The following is a 17,842-nucleotide window of genomic DNA, read 5'->3' on the forward strand; positions in this document are numbered from 1 at the left end:
GGCTCGGCACGCTTAATGCGAGCTCCGCGCTGCACTGGAAACGCGCCATTACATCACCAGAAGTCCTAATTTAAGGGGTCATTTCTCCCAAAAAAAAGATTTTTTACTCACTATATCAACAGCCCCACCAAAAATATTTTCCACCAGCCCACTGCTTAACCGTGCTTTACCTGAACTTCATCATGAGAGGACGGCAGGATTGTAACTTCCCGTGTTCAGTGAATGCAACAGAGGCAAGGCACCAGACCAACCAGAGAGTTGAATGAAAATAAACATCTGTCTTATTGGCTGACAGGTACCTATCCTGTGTGCTGTGACAATGTTTAAACTGTCAGTCGGACTCAGAGTTTTTGAAGATGGACATAAGAACATTTTGTTCTTGAAAAAGACAACAATTCTCAAGTGGTGGCTCACACAACAACCCCAGAGCCACCACTTGAGCCAGGAGAACAAGGTATGTAAATGTCAGTGAACTTCCAAGTTATGCGAACATGTAAGCAAAGCATAAATTACAGCTGCGTTGACGTTACTTTGAATTGCGGGGGTAAGCTAAAACGTTAGCAAGTAGCTATAGCTAGCCAGATATATTAAATAAACACTTTGTCATACAATCTAAATGTTATGTTTTTTAGCGTTACCTGGTGATTTCAAAGAAAGCTCTCTGGAAAATGTTGACTTACTGTTCGACATGAAGCTAGAAGCTACCTTACAGTACACAGTTATTCCTGAGTCCTGTCAGTTAAAGTGTTTCATAGTCAGCTTAACTAAGCATCAACCTAGCACTGAAATATATGGATGTTATGTGAAGTATTTCTGAGAAAAAGTCAGCTGAAATGGTGGCATAGTTGCCACTGCTTTATGTGTCGACAGCATTGAACGTATTTGCAACAGTAAATGTGGCTGTTTGACCACTGACGTTGCCATAACAACACCTGAATTTAAATGTGCAACCTCTTTTTGTGACAGATTTTTGCATGAAATTATAATTCTTCTGAATGATATTCCTATTGACAGCTAGTTTCTATGTGAACATTATGAGATGGACAGCCAGAGAGAATACATGAAAAACAGTTATGAAATACTATATGACAAAACAAGACTTTAAACTGTGGGTTTTTCCTTGTACGATGTGAGGGTCTAAGGACAGAGGGTGTCGTATTGTCTACTGATATTCTGTACAAACTGTGAAGTCCACTGAGACAAATGTAACATTTGTGATATTGGGCTATATAAATAAACATTGATTGATTGATTGATTGAAGAATACAGTTAAAAAGGGGAGTGATTTGTAAAGTATCCATAAAGAAAAATCTGTTTACAGTTCTGTTTCATGATGGGTGTTGAGAGATGTATCCATAGATCTCTTAATTTTGCTCTCAAAGTGTACCAGATTGATGCTTTTAACTTCAATATTTAAAAGCATGCCCCCGGACCCCCCTAGAGGAGGTTAGGTCCACAGGGTTTACATGCTTATTTATACAATATGTGTGCTTATGCTAACATCAGACAAAAGTTGGTTCCGTGTTGTGTGTAGTGAGAACGCACTAGAGTGAGGGGGCCCCCCAAGCCAAAGCTCGCTTAGGGCCCCCAAAAGTCTAGGGCCGGCCCTGTGGTGACCCTCTTGGCGTGGATGGTGTTGATGTCACAGGTTGGTGTCCTCGAACAGGCCGACCAGATAACCCCTCGATTCCACCGGGTCCGTCTGCGTCGCGTGGGAGCGAGGGAGGGAGAGAGGGAGGGCGCACCGGTACCGGTGCTGTTGTTATTAGAATCTGGTGCTTGCTGCTCTAACCCCTAGATTCCACCGGGTCCGTCTGCGTCGCGTTACGGCTGCGCCGTGGCGTTCGCAAAAGTCGCCGCCACTCTAGTCAATGGGTGCTATTCCACCAGACGTGCCGCGTTACGGCTTCTGAAATGCTTCTGAAACGTGGCCGGTGGACAGTGGCGGCGCCAGAGTATTTTTGTTGGGTAATCTATGGTAGGGCTAACCCATACAGTGGTGGGGCTCAAGCAGTATTTGTAATGTAATTACATACACGCTATATCGCACCCCTTGACAGTGAAACGCACGCGTGAGGGTTTTATTAGCTTTTATTAGTCTCCTTTTATCAGCTAAATTACATCGAGAGCAACAGGTGTGAGTTAAACAATACAATAGCCTATTCTGCTAATTCCACGTTGTTACAACATGCTACGCAGCGGCAGAAACAAGAAAAGTTGGCATATAGAATTGACACGGATAGAGAGAGAGGGAGAGAGACAGAGACACAGGTAAACAGAGAGAGACAGACACAGCACACAACAAGTAGCCTGTATCTCTATTGTCATACAAAACACTTTTTCAAATGACCCATTATTACAAAATATATTCAAAACTCACTATTCACTCTTCAGGTGGGTCGTGTGATTCTGGCACATGTTCGACTTGTACCTCAATGCGAGGGCGTTTAAGAACAAATCTATCCATCCGAAATATACAATTAATCCTAGAAGTTCTGCTGTCTGTCTGCTGCAATTTACTCGGCGCGAGTTTGGGGACTTTTCACTGTGAACGTGACGAATCAATAATGCATGACGCAGCAGACCCAACGTTTCGTTGCTCTGATTGGCTGTAGGTCTGTTCAAATTGCATTCGGAGGCATTTTGATCTGACCGTGGCTGCGCTGATATTATAACGCGAGAGAATGTCCACACCTTTAGTGTATAAATCTCCCCCACTACTTAGACTATTCCTTGCACCCCTCTAGCATAAGCCCGAATGGTCTCAACCATATTGCGTAAGTAACGTGCACTTGTTGTTACAGCAGGATCAGTTTGTGTGTTATGGACACGACCGGTAGATTTTCGCAATCCGTGTTCTCAACATGCTTACTTTAACATACTTTTTCATGGTCGGGCTAAGGTATAGGGCTAAGCCATTTCTTGGTATGGCTGTAGCCTACCCCAGCCATACCCTGGCGCCGCCACTGCCGGTGGAGCATCTTGCCTGCCGGCTCGCAGTTTTTGTTGATTTGGGCATATTTCCTGGACAGGCTACTTTGTACAGACAAAGTTAATAATAATTGTAATATTCTTATAAACCACATGAATCAAAGATGTGTTGCTGTATTTTAGTGGTAAAAAAATGCATTCATCATCATAATTATTCTATATATTGTAGTGCCGTGAAAAGAGAGTCGGAGGCGGTGTATTAAGAATGGAGTTCCAATCTTTATTATCCATTACTTTCAGAGAGGTTAACACATGCACTGCTCTGCCTGATGAGCTAGCAGGAATGGCAGTTAAAGCTACAGGTGTTCCCCACTAAAGGGTCCGTGTGGCAACACAATAAGCAAGGTGAATTATGTCCAATAACGTGTCACCACACAAGCCCCCCAAGAATTCACACATAAACAAAATCAGCATGGCGGGGAGGAACGACAGGCCGACCCCCACGACTCCTGAGCACGGGAGTCGGAAAAGTGACTCCCGCCTGTGCGGCCCCCGGAAGGGGAGGGACCGGAACAACAGGTCTTAAATCCGTGACAGGGGACGAGGCCGGGGGACGGCCCCGTCGCGGAGGTCGAGCCAGCACCACAGGCTGGTCCAAGTCCAGGTGAGCAGCCTTCACCCGGTCCACCGAGACGTGCTCGGCCTTGCCTCCCAGGTCGACCACCAGGTGCTTGTCCGCGTGCTCCAAGACCCGGAAAGGACCATCATAAGGGGGCTGCAGGGGGCCTCTGTGCGCATTGTGCCGGATGAACACGTGCTCCGCCGAGCAGAGCTCTGCGGGAACCTGGGACACCTGAGTACCGTGCTGAGTAGTAGGGATCGGAGCAAAGGCCTCAGTGGCGTCACGCAGGAAAGCCCGCTGGGCCGACGCCGACCAGGGAGCCAATGCATTTGGGAGGAAATCCCCCGGAACTCTCAGCGGCTGACCGTAGACCATCTCCGCTGTAGAACACTGCAGATCTTCCTTAGGTGCGGTCCTCAGGCCCAGCATCACCCAGGGCAGCTTGTCGACCCAGTTACCGTCCGTAAGGCCGGCCTTGAGGGCCGCCTTCATGGAGCGATGAAAGCGCTCGCAGGGGCCGTTAGCCTGAGGGTGGTAAGCGGTAGTCCTGTGCAGCTTAACCCCCAAACCGCCTGCCACAGCGTTCCGGAGCTCGGACGTGAACTGAGAGCCCCTGTCTGAGGAAATGTCTGACGGGGTGCCAAAACGACACACCCACGTTGCAATGAAGGCCCGGGCAACGTCTGCGGCTGATGTCGAAACGAGCGGAACCGCCTCCGGCCAACGGGTCCAAGCGCAGCCCCGCGCTCTCCACCTTCAGGGCCTGGACGCCGGGATCTGTGACCTGGTCTGCCGCCATGCGAGTATAGTCCAGGCCCAACTGGACGGCACCGATGACGACCCTGGAGAGGCAATCAGCAACCAGGTTCGACTTGCCAGCCACATGCTTAATGTCCGTAGTGAACTCCGATATGTAGGACAGCTGCCGCTGCTGACGTGCCGACCAAGGCCCCGCCACTTTTGACATGGCGAAGGTGAGCGGCTTGTGGTCGACAAACGCCGTAAATTCATGGCCTTCCAGCATGAAACGGAAGTGCCGCACGGCCAAATAAAGTCCGAGGAGCTCCCGGTCAAAGGCGCTGTATTTGCGTTCTCTAGGCGTCAGCTGGCGGCTGAAAAAGGCGAGCGGCTGCCAAGCGCCCTCCACCCACTGCTCGTGCACTGCGCCGTACGCGTAGTCTGACGCGTCCGTGGTGATGGAGATGGGAGCCGTAGATGATGGGTGTGCCAGCAAAGCCGCCTGAGCCAACGCGGTCTTGACTTCAGCAAAAGCGCCGTCCGCCTCTGCTGTCCAGTCGATCTCCTGGACGGGGGGTCTTGCCTTTCAACGCTTCATACAGCGGCCGCATGATGTGTGCGGCCCGGGCGATGAAACGGTGGTAGAAAGTCACCATCCCCAGAAACTCACGGAGCGACCGGGCTGTGAGCGGGCGAGGAAACGCCGCAACAGCCTCCACCTTCGATGGCAGAGGTGTCGCAACCGCCCTTGGTGACGCGGTGCCCCAGGAAATCGATGTCCGACACCCCGAACTGGCACTTTGCAGGATTGATGATTAATCCGTGTTTCGTTGAGCCGTGTGAAAAGGGCTCGGAGGTGGGACAGGTGCTCCTGCACTGAAGCGCTGGCGACGAGTATGTCGTCGAGGTAAACAAACACAAACGGCAGGTCCCGCAGCACCGAATCCATCAGGCACTGGAACGTCTGAGCGGCATTCTTGAGTCCAAAAGGCATCCGCAGGAACTCAAAAAGTCCAAAAGGCGTTATCACTGCTGTCTTGGGAATGTCCAGGGGGTGCATGGGCACCTGGTGGTATCCACGCACCAGGTCCACCTTGGAAAACACCCCCGTACCGGCCAGATGCCCCGAAAAGTCCTGAATGTGCGGCACCGGATAGCGGTCAGGCGTAGTGGCGTCGTTGAGTCGGCGGTAATCCCCGCACGGGCGGAACCCGCCGTTGGATTTGGGAACGACGTGCAGGGGGGAAGCCCAAGGACTGTCGGAGCGGCGGACAATGCCCAGGCGCTCCACGGTTGCGAACTCCGCCCTCGCTACAGCCAGCTTAGAAGGGTTCAACCGCCGGGCCCTGGCGTAGACAGGAGGCCCCCCCGGTAGTGACGTGGTGTTCCACGCCATGCTTAGTGGTAAGCGCAGAGAAGGTGGGTAGCGACAGGTCTGGAAACTCGGCCAACAGTCTGAGAAACGTGTCTGCACCTGATAGTGAGCCTGACAGCCCGTCGTACGCCAAGTGTGCACACGAGGGAAGAAAACGTTAAGGCATCAACCAAACGCCTATTCTTAACGTCCACTAAGAGTCCATGAGCACACAAAAAATCCGCTCCGAGGAGGAGAAAAGAAATGTCCGCTGTCACAAAATCCCAGCTGAAACGCTGTCCTCCGATGCACAAACACATAGGACTCACGCCGTACGTGCGAATGAGACTGCCGTTAGCCATCGTCAATCGCGGTCCGTGCCCCCCACGGGCGACGTCTTCACTCGACGCTGGAACTACGCTCCGTTGAGCGCCCGTGTCACACAGAAACAAGCTCCCCGAAACGCTGTCGCTGACGAAGAGGAGCCTGCACGTGCCGCCGACACTCAGAGCCACTACTGAGCGCCGGCCCCTCCGTTTCCCGGGGGTTTGTAGGTGCACGGAGCGATGCATCTCTTCGCCCTTGTCCCGAAACGTGCGTGGTAAACGCACTCTCCGGCATCTCCACGCCAGCCTCCGCCACGCTTTCTTTACTGCCGGTGGGCCGCTGAGCGTCGCGGCTAACGTCTCTGCCCCGGGCTGTTGCGTAGCCAGGAAAAAACGATCCGCTTCCTCAGCCAAAGCACGGGGCTCCGTGACACGCGTGTTGGCCAGCGCCGTCTGTACCCGGGGAGGCAAGTGACGCAGGAAAATCTCCGTGAATAAAATCCGGGGATCTTTCCCCCCTAGCAGATTTAGCATTTTCTCCATTAGCTGGGATGGCTTGCTGTCTCCTAGGCCTTGAATGTCAAGTATCTGGCGGGCCCTCTCCTTAGCAGATAAGCTAAATGTCTTAAGGACAAGGGCCTTAATCGCCTCATATTTGCCATGATGTGGGGGGGCTGCGATGAATCCCACCAACCTGGACGACGTGGAGCTCCCCAGCGCTGCTACCACATGGTAGTATTTTAGGCCCCCGTCACGGACCTGTCGGCAGGCGAAATGTGCCTCCACGTGTGCGAACCATGCCTCCGCGGCGTGCTCCCAGAATTCCGGCAGCTTTATGAAAACATCGCGCTCAGCCATGTTCGTTAATTTTCCGGAAACTTTCTCGGAAAAGTCAGGGTCACCAGTGTAGTGCCGTGAAAAGAGAGTCGGAGGCGGTGTATTAAGAATGGAGTTCCAATCTTTATTATCCATTACTTTCAGAGAGGTTAACACATGCACTGCTCTGCCTGATGAGCTAGCAGGAATGGCAGCTAAAGCTACAGGTGTTCCCCACTAAAGGGTCCGTGTGGCAACACAATAAGCAAGGTGAATTATGTCCAATAACGTGTCACCACAATATATAATTTACACAGTGCCTGTAAACCGGAGGAGAACGCTGGCATTTCTCCTCCTACTTGAAAGACTACGGAGGGATAGGGTGTGCAAAATTAGTTTATTTTGGGGATGGGCCGGATGCTCTGACCGTTCCACTTCCTGCCCAGCGCCTCTGCAACGCGTCGCGTAGAAAATAGATCTGCGCGACGCAATAGAGGCTGATAACTACAGCTCAGTGAGGTAAAGGACTCTGAGTGTTTAGAATAGATAGTTAACTTTTGTCTTTATCTCAGTGGGTCTCAAACGTTTTGGTCACAATTTAAGACAACCACTCTTAAAAACACATATTTCCAAGGCACTCCTTTATAATTATTGGGATAAACAGGTTTGAAATCATTTCAATGTATACTATAGGACAGTAAACCAAAAATATCGTTTAAAGCTGGAGAGATGAAAAAATATGCATAGATAAATAAATGTTAACTAGGTAAAATAAGATATAACAAAAATAAAAGAATTTACATTTATTTGTTATTGGCTATGGTAGGTTATTGGTTATGTTCACATACTTATTTGATTATTAAAATGTAAACCGATCTTTTCATATGGGTGTTTTAGAGTTGTACCCCCTAGATGTAGTAGTAATTCTCCTCAAAGTGCACCAGATTGTAGCATTTTACTTTACAATATTCAAAAATGTCTTCCCGGGGGGGCATACCACCGGACCCCCCTAGAGGATGTGACGTCCATCCCCCATTCTATTGTGTATTCCTTGGATACTCTATTGATCTTTATCTTTTCTACTGTACGATTCTCTGGCTGGGAGGTGGGGGGGGCGCCAGCTAAAATCTCGCCTAGGGCAGAAAATTGTCTAGAGCCGGCCCTGAACATAGCTAATCGTTTTCTACACAATTTTTCCAATCTAGAAAAGCTGATTAGAAGTATATTTCAGGGGGTGCGTGATACCCCCTTCTACCCCCCCAACTAGTTAGGCTATGTGTATTTTTTTACTTTTTTTGGACCACTTATTTATTTATTTTGGTGACGATCCGACCTCCATGCTGCTACTCTGGTTCAAACTGCATCCAACAAACAATATGATTTATCTCGACCTCCCCAAAATAACCTAAATCTGACACGGGGTGTTCCTCAATATCGAGGACGCTTCCTTTGTAGGACATGTCTTCCGAGCAGTGGCGGCGCCAGGGTATGGCTGGGGTAGGCTACAGCCATACCAAGAAATGGCTTAGCCCCACCTTAGCCCCACCATGAAAAATTATGTTAAAGTAAGCATGTTGAGAACACGGATTGGGAAAATATACCGGTCGTGTCCACAACACACAAACTGATCCTGCTGTAACAACAAGTGCACGTTACTGATGCAATATGGTTGAGACCATTCGGGTTTATGCTAGAAGAGACACTATAGGTGTGGAAATTCTCTCGCGTTATAATATCAGCGCGGCCGCGGTCAGATCAAAATGCCTCCGAATGCAATTTGATTAGACCTACAGCCAATCAGAGCAACGAAACGTTGGATCTGCGTCATGCCTTACTGATTGAGATCAGTCGGAACCGCCATTCAGTATCCCCATTGGATCTTCAACGTGTACTATCATACGTCACGTTCACAGTGATCCCTTTTTATTTACTACAAGACAAATGTGCCGTTTTATTTCATACAGTTCAATTTTGATTGAGACAGGGAAATAATCTAAACCTCACGCGTGGCGTTAATCTGTCAAGGGGGGCGATATAGCGTGTATGTAATTACATTGCAAATACTGATTTGAGCCCCACCACTGTATGGGTTAGCCCTACCATAGATTACCCAATAAAAATACTCTGGTGCTGCCACTGCTTCCGAGTCAGGTCCTTCAGAGGCTAGGCAAGAATCCTTCCTAGCATCGGAGAACGAAGAATGGAACAGGCTTGCAAGTTTGCAGGTGCGCGTCATATGAGAGGCCCCGCCTTACATTTTCCGCCACAGATTTTGGGAAATTGGTCCGTGCGCAAAGCATTGTGGGGATTTTAAGACTGCGGAGTCTACACTTGTGCAGCCTCGAAATTTCTCCAAACGAAGTACGCCGGGCTCGGTAGAATTACAAGTATGCTGGACATTGGAACAGTACTTCGGTGGCACTCGTTGACGTAGTATGCTTGAAATAGTGGCTCTGGAGCAGCTTTACTCGACATTGAGAAACACCCTGAGCAACACCCACGGTGTGAGATGTCTTTTTTAGCTGTTCTGTCGTCATTTCCTGCGATCTTCATGCAGTCAATCAAAATGAATATTAATACGGGGCGTTTCTTTGACTATTTATAGGCAAATATGGGCGTTACATGAAGCCCGCAAAAGCTGCGCCTTATTTTGAGTTGATTGTGATTTATAAAGGGAAACCGGCGTAGGACGTGCGTGCGCAGTGTTTTATAAATGGGAATATTTGTGTCGTTAAGCTGCTACATCATCAGTCTGAAGTTAAAGTTTTGGTCTGGAAAGCCATGCTGGTTAAGTGTGCCTTGAATTCAGAATAAATCACCAACAGTGTCACCAGCAAAGCCCCCCCCACACCATCACACTTCCCCCTCCATGCTTCATGGTGGGAACCACACATAAGATAAGATAAGATGGTACTTTATTGATCCCAATTTTGGAAATTGTTTAAATTTCAGAAACCATCTGCTCATCTTCTCTGCGTCTCACAAGGAAACCGCGGTTGGAACCAAGAATCGCACATTTGGACTCATCAGACCAAAGTACAGATTTCCACTGGTCTAACGTCCAATCCTTGTGTTTCTTGGCGTCAAAGTGTGCAAAGCTGAAGAGCTGAATGGGATTTCAAAAATGTGCAGCAGAGGGGGCTCTTTTACCAAGTAACAAGTTAATGTCTTTAAACTGCCACATCATCAGTCTGAAGTTAAAGTTTTGGTCTGGAAGGCAAGGGGAGGAAAATATAATCCTTCTTTTCCCAAACTGTAGAAGGTTCGTTGGTCTAGGGGTATGATTCTCGCTTAGGGTGCGAGAGGTCCCGGGTTCAAATCCCGGACGAGCCCTGTTTTTCAACTATGACTTCAAAGCCTCAGGGTTGAAATGACACAGTTAACAGTCTGTTGCTGCTAACAGATACAGTATCAATGCATTGTCTTGCAGTCAACACTTCACTCACTAAAACAACTCACCAATATGCCAAATAAAGTGTTACAAGATTGTTCCATCACCAGACCTACCAACCTTCAGTACACACAGTATAAATATGTGAAAACAAAAACACCATATTACAGATAACTTCAACTTAGTTAGATGTATGGCCTTGGCCTCCCTTAATACATCATCCTTTAAGTAACTCCATCACATGTGGCTGTAGCATTTGCAAAATATTTAATTAAAATTTTGGCCAATACTACTACTAAAATCTTTGAATCCTGAGTCAAAAGTGAGAGAATTAAGTAAGACTTAGAAGACAGTTCTTGAAGCTGTAAGAAATGTGAAAGACTTAATTGTTGAAGTTTGGTGTTTCGTCACCTCATTTGAAAACACCTCTATTCAGTGAAATGTTACATTTTTTTTTTTACATAAATGTAATAACAACATAATTACATCATCAATATGTTTATGCAGCTTCCAGGGAGCTATTCGGTAGTGTGCAGGGTAGCTTATCAAAAATACTTTAGATACAATTGGGTAGTATAATCTATAACATTAGATCACATTTAAAGAAGATATTCTATGATTTATATTTACAATCTAGATCTGGAAAGTATCTACAGTTGTTAAAGAAATGCAGTGGAGTAAAGGGTACAATAGATTCAACTTTATTTTCATATGCACAGTAGCTCAAATCAGTGGTGTAAAGTAACAACACAAGTACATTTACTCAGGTACTGTACTTGAGTACAATATAAATATTGTACTTTTACTCCACTATTTATTTAATATCTTATGATACTTTGCTGATATGGAATAATCAATCAATCAATCAATGTTTATTTATATAGCCCAATATCACAAATGTTACATTTGCCTCAGTGGTCTTCACAGTGTGTACAGAATATCAGTATGACAATACGACACCCTCTGTCCTTAGACCCTCACATCGTACAAGGAAAAACTTCCGGAGAAAACCCAGTTTAAAGGGGAAAATGGGAGAAACCTCAGGGAGAGCAACAGAGGAGGGATCCCTCTCCCAGGACGGACAGACGTGCAATAGATGCCGTGTGTAAATTGAAAAGATAATACATTTGCAACATAGGTAGTCCAAATGTTTGGAAATGTATGTGTGTATAATAGGAAGATGAATCCACGAGGATATCCATCCAGGACCTATGATCCAGGACCACAGCCACGACTCAAGATCCAGGGCTCGCGATGCAGGACACAGGACCGCAGGATCATCCATGTCTCCGGATCCCGGCGTATATAGACACCAAAAAGAAAGACATTTGGGGAAGTTGGGTTAATCGGAACATGAGAGTACACAGGTATAGACAAAGAGAAGTAAGATGTCCCCCGACAAACTAAGCCTATATCAGCAAAACTAGGGGCTGAATCTAATCACCCCTAACTATAAGCTTTATTAAAAAGGAAGGTCTTAAGCGCACTCTTAAAAACGGATAGGGTTTCTGCCGCCCGAACACAAACTGGAAGCTGATTCCACAAATGTGGAGCTTGATAAGAAAAATAATGATACAAAAATATGATCAACACTAAAATAAGACTTTAGTTACGCCTGGATTAAATTCACAATCTACCCTAGAGTATACAAAGTAATTACAATGAGTTCCACCTTTACCAGCTGTGATAATAATACATCAATAAATATAATCATAACATATAATAAATATGATTCTGAAATGGGCCAGCAAAATTAATTATTTTTGAATTGGCACTTTAACTTTTAATTGTAACAGGGTATACCTATACTTTGGTACTTCTACTTTTACTTAAGTAAAATATCTGAGTACTTCTCCCAACTCTGGCTAAAATGTAGATATGGGAATGAAAGTCTTAAATCCCAGGCTCCTCCATCAATGCAACATAATATATATGACAAATAAAACAATTTAAAAAATATTGGAAGTGAACAAGTAAATGCAGGAGAGTATATACAGTACCAGTCAAAGTTTGGACACACCTTCAAATTCGAAGTTTGTTATTTATTTGCATTTTTTTCTACATTGTAGATTTATACTGAAGACATCAAAACTATAAAAGAACATATATGGAATTATCTAGTAAACAAAAAAATGTTTTAAAAATACAGAATATGATTTATATTTTGCTGGCTAATGCAGAATGCTGTGGTAGCCATGCTGGTTAAGTGTGCCTTGAATTCAGAATAAATCACCAACAGTGTCACCAGCAAAGCCCCCCCACACCATCACACTTCCTCCTCCATGCTTCACGGTGGGAACCACACATGCAGAAACCATCCGCTCACCTTCTCTGCGTCTCACAAGGACACCGCGGTTGGAACCAAGAATCGCACATTTGGACTCATCAGACCAAAGTACAGATTTCCACTGGTCTAACGTCCAATCCTTGTGTTTCTTGGCGTCAAAGTGTGCAAAGCTGAAGAGCTGAATGGGATTACAAAAATGTGCAGCAGAGGGGGCTCTTTTACCAAGTAACAAGTTAATGTCTTTAAACTGCCACATCATCAGTCTGAAGTTAAAGTTTTGGTCTGGAAGGCAAGGGGAGGAAAATATAATCCTTCTTTTTCCAAACTGTAGAAGGTTCGTTGGTCTAGGGGTATGATTCTCGCTTAGGGTGCGAGAGGTCCCGGGTTCAAATCCCGGACGAGCCCTGTTTTTCAACTATGACTTCAAAGCCTCAGGGTTGAAATGACACAGTTAACAGTCTGTTGCTGCTAACAGATAAGTAGTTATACACATACCAGTCTCGTCAAAAAAGTGACAGGTGGTGTGACAGGTCACACCTCTCCCTACTTGTTAAGCCCCGCCCACTTCCGGTTAAGCCCCACCCCCCTCCGGCGGATGTCCCGCCCCCACTTCCGGTTTTCAAAAATAAAATTTATAAATATTTTAAAAATGATAAAAATAAAAATGCTGCCCCTACCGGTCGCCCCCGCTTCCGGTTTTCAAAATAAATTAACATGACATTTAACAACCATGAGAAAAATAAAATGCTGCCCCCTGCCGGTTTTCAAAATAAAATTTGAAAATAACTTAAAAATGATAAAAATAAAAAATGCTGCCCCTACCGGTCGCCCCCGCTTCCGGCAAAATAACATGAAATGTAACAACCATGAGAAAATAAAATACTGCCCCCTACGGTTTTACAAAATAATAATTTTAAAATGAATCACATATGCATAGGATCAATGTCCCTGCCACCTAGTCACTTCCTGAGCGCCTGTATTCAGCAGTATTGACTGTAACTTACAAATACTTGCAAATAACATGAAATATAGCAGCCATATATTTTTAAAAGTACTGTCAATCTCACTAACTCTCTCTCTCTGCTTTTCTCTGCCGTGAAAAGTTTGGTGAACAGTCTGAGACAAGTCAAGACAAGTGTGGGGGCACCATAAAACCCCCGACATCCTCTGCAGGCAAATGGTGGGGCGATGGGGAGGGGGGAACACACACACACACACACACACACACACACACACATCCCCCACCACTCACCCCCTCTTCCGTTAGGGTTAGATAAATAAGAGCCATTCGTCTTTCTCACTCTTCAATATTTTCTCAAGTCGAGAGAAATGGCCAAGAGACGTCTTGATATGGGTGTAATCTGCGAGACACCTGTGACAACCTACAGCCATCCGCTGGGTGCTCCAATCAAGAAAAGATTGCGGTTTGTATGCCGTGTCCAAACGCCTCCACCCGAAGAACTCCGGGGAGAATGGACTCTGGAAAATGGCGATGTTTGGGGTTATGCATTCAACTATGTAGCGAATGAATTGCATTTCTACAACTTAAAGAAGGGGGAAATGTACGGACCACAGAGTGCTAATGCGACGCTAACCTCGAAAGATTGGGCTGTGTTAACTCTGGTGTCTGCCAGAGAGCTCCACCCCACCACTGGATTGGAAGAAGAAGGAGTGCATCAAGAAAGCATAGGGGAACCAGCGGTGTACAAGATTTTTGCAAAGAAAAGTCAAGAAACGCAGACAGCAGGCGAGATCAAAAAAGAGGTTGCACCGTTGCCCATCAAGCTGGAGGAAGAGGAAGGAGATATTTCCCCGCAGCCAGAAGTGAAAAGAATCCTGTCAAGCACCGTATGGGAAACTAAAAGCGGACCCTCTGGGCGTTGGTATTACCGCTCAAGCCGTGTGGTGACGTTGGGTAAGCAGCACCCCTCGGATGATTTTGTTTTGGAGTATTTCAACTCTACATGCGGGGTTTTCCAGACATCCCTGCGTGTGCCTCTGACTGCTTGGCTGAAAATGATTGATGCGAAATCTGTAAAGCTTAAAGAACTTTTTAAACAGAGTCAGACATTGATCGACATTATACTGGTGAAAAGGACCCTCACTTATGCAGACGACCCCGCCCCCCAACCAACATAACAAGTCCCACCCCCACCTCAACAGATCATTTAAAGCGAAGGATCAAATTTAAGAATAAGTAATAGTTTGTCACGATTTTACGGGAAATAGTCAGTGCGCAATGTCACATCTTAAAGACAGCTTGAACTGGATAAATGGTTAGTCTTTTTTCAAACATACCGTACGTTCTGCATGTTAGTATATATGGTCAATCGATTTAGACCCTACTGCCCTCAATAGGGAAGTCACGCTTTGGGAAGAGGTGTTTCATTTCACAGATCCACCTTGATTTGTTGCTGTGAGGGGTGAAGGAAGAGGGACGGGGGAGGACAATTCAGAGGATGAAGAAGCAGAAAACATAACTTGTTTTGTAAAACGGACACCGCTCTATTGTACACTTTTAAATCTCAGTGTTCCCTCATCACTGGCTCTGAAATCCAAACATCAATGAGCACTTGAGCGTCTCTTAGAAACAGAAAATGCCAGCAACCATTTATAGTTCATTACACAGCAACATTATTTCATGGAACTTTTAAATAGCAAAGCTAAATATATTTTAAGAGCAAAATGTGTCACTAAATGCCACAAAAGAAACACAAAAACTAAAAGGGGTATATAATGTATTAGAAATAACAAATGAAAGGTCTATGAGCACGATACAAAATACAAAAGTAACATCACTATAGCTCTACAAAGTCAGCTAACAGTAAAACTGCACATTACAAGAACTCCCGAGTAGAATTGTCCTTGGGGTGAAGTCCAGGAATGTTCTCGGGGGGAGTGGACACTTGCTGTTACATGGCATAAAGCTTCTGCCGTGTGCCAATAAATGTATAGTTTCCCTAAAGCTCCATATATTTACACATATTGACTAATGACTCAGCACATGAGGGGTAAATACAAAACAAATCTAAATATCACCAATTATTCCAGAATGTGACTAGAATAGAGTCTAGAGAATGGACCCATGCTTTGTCTTCAGCCACCAACTAAATAGGGGCGTGCTTTATTGAATCACCAGTATGTTACTCACCATTGAAGACAGTGTTGAGGGGGGGGGGGGCAAGCAAAGTGTACTCAGCGGCAGATTGCATGGAAGCAGAAAGGCCTAGCTCAGACACCATGTCTCCAAAGGATGACTGGGAACTTCCAACCAGTTCCATCACCTGTTTAGCTTGAGGGAATTTAAACACCATTAAAAATATGGATTACAGAAAAACAATATATGTATTAATGTAGTAAATCGGGTAATCATTAATAAGGGGAAAATGTGCAAGTCTAACCTGAGTCTGGCATGAGCACTTGATCAATAAGGTGGATGACACCATTGGTGGTGACAATGTCCTTCTTGAGCACCATCTTGATGCCATTGACTGTTAAACTCTCGCCATCACAGCCTTGAAATCAAAGTAACGCTTCTAAAAAACATATATTTTAGAAAAGTAATGTTAGTCATGTCAAGTTATCAAGACTGCTGTGTTTCATCGAAACAGTGTACAGAGCAGAAAGGGGAACATTTGTCGCCACATTAACATACCGACTCCTCTATCAGTTTTTGCATACATAAAAAAGTGTATCTTACAGTTCCTTTTGTGAGAGAATTACACACAAATCTGCAGAGTGTCACTAAAAAGTTTTACACAGGGACTGACATTCTGTATGAGGGTTTCACACCTGAGCTGCTGGGGGGAGGGCGTTGAAAAGGGGGTGAGTATGTTTGGCTCTCTGGTGTGTTAAGAGTCACAGTCTTAAAGAAAAATCTGGTCAGAAAAAGTACTTGACTTTCTACCAGTTGTAAGTTGTCATACATATAAAAAAAGTAAGAGACTTACTGTTTCCTTTGTGAGAGAATTACACATAAATCTGCAGAGTGTCTGTAAAAAGTCTCAAAATCACAAACTGCCATTAAGAGTCAGATTCTTAACAAAATCTACTAATACAAAGTACTTAATTATCTACTTTTCAGCTTTTATACACAAAAGTGTATCCTTCAGTAACTTTCTCAGAGAATTTAAGCATAAATCTGCCAAATGTTTAAAAAAACAGCCTTGTTTCACTGAAATAGCCTCAAAATCACAAACTGCCATTAAGAGTCAGATGCTTTACGGAATCTAATAAAACAGAGTGCTTTCATGGTAGTGGTCAGCTTTTAAACATAAAAGTGTATCTTTCAGTATATTTTTAAGAGAATTAAGCGTAAATCTGTCAAATGTTCAAAACTGCCTTGTTTCACTGAAATAGCCTCAAAATCACAAACTGCCATTAAGAGTCAGATGCTTTTACGGAATCTAATAAAACAGAGTATTTTCTACAGATGACTCCTCCCACTCAACACAATAAGTCCCACCCCACTCAGCAAATCATATAAAACTAAGGACCCCCACTAAGACGACCGTTGAAAAGTAGCCATGAATCTGAGAAAAACCAAGTCTGATGTAGCCCCCCCTTATTATCACCAGGATAACGGATATGGGCTTAATGACTGGATGTTACAAAGTAGGGGAGAGGATGTTCCCGAAGAAGAGCCCTCCTCTATATCATATCCATGTAAGGTCTTTAGGACAAAAGAAGACCACGATAACATGACATATGAAGAATATCTTTTCTTTAAAAGATGGTATTATAGATAACCTTTATAGAAACAGTATATCTCATACCACTAGCCAAGATCGCAAACGACAATTAGAAGAAAAGAAAAGAAAAAGTAAAGAAAAAGTACTTAACTTTCTACCAGTTGTAAAGTTGTCATACATATAAAAAAGTAAGAGACTTACTGTTCCTTTGTGAGAGAATTACACATAAATCTGCAGTGTCTGTAAAAAGTCTCAAAATCACAAACTGCCATTAAGAGTCAGATTCTTAACCAAATCTACTAATACAAAGTACTTAATTATCTACTTTTCAGCTTTTATACACAAAAGTGTATCCTTCAGTAACTTTCTCAGAAATGAAACAAACATCAAAAGTGTATCATGTGCTCTCAGTGTATTCTCTGTGTAGAAAGCAGCATACACATGAATATTCTGACTGAAGTGAAAAACTCCATCACGATATCTCCAGTAATATGGGGAATTCTAAGCTGGAGACGGTCCTGCGGATGTTGCAATCAGTATAACTATTTGATTTTTGTGTGTGAAAAAATTAAAAAGTGGTTTTTTACATTTAAAAACTGTTGTCTTCATTATAGCAAGGGGGAGCGTGTCTGATACATGTGTATTACAGTCCTTCTTTTTTTGTGTTTTTCAGTGTTTTTCTGTGT

At 44.8% G+C, this 17,842-nt stretch overlaps 2 non-coding genes across 2 annotated transcripts; both read left to right on the forward strand.

The window, feature by feature from the left end:
* The first annotated feature begins 10,048 nt into the window (after positions 1–10,048).
* On the forward strand, positions 10,049–10,120 carry trnap-agg. Its single transcript has one exon. It is a non-coding gene; the product is annotated as a tRNA-Pro (tRNA).
* Positions 10,121–12,798: 2,678 nt separating this feature from the next.
* Positions 12,799–12,870, forward strand: trnap-agg. The gene has a single exon. It is a non-coding gene; the product is annotated as a tRNA-Pro (tRNA).
* The last annotated feature ends 4,972 nt before the right edge of the window (positions 12,871–17,842 follow it).

This window comes from Gymnodraco acuticeps, unplaced genomic scaffold (assembly GCF_902827175.1).
Source record: "Gymnodraco acuticeps unplaced genomic scaffold, fGymAcu1.1, whole genome shotgun sequence".
NCBI lineage: Eukaryota > Metazoa > Chordata > Actinopteri > Perciformes > Bathydraconidae > Gymnodraco > Gymnodraco acuticeps.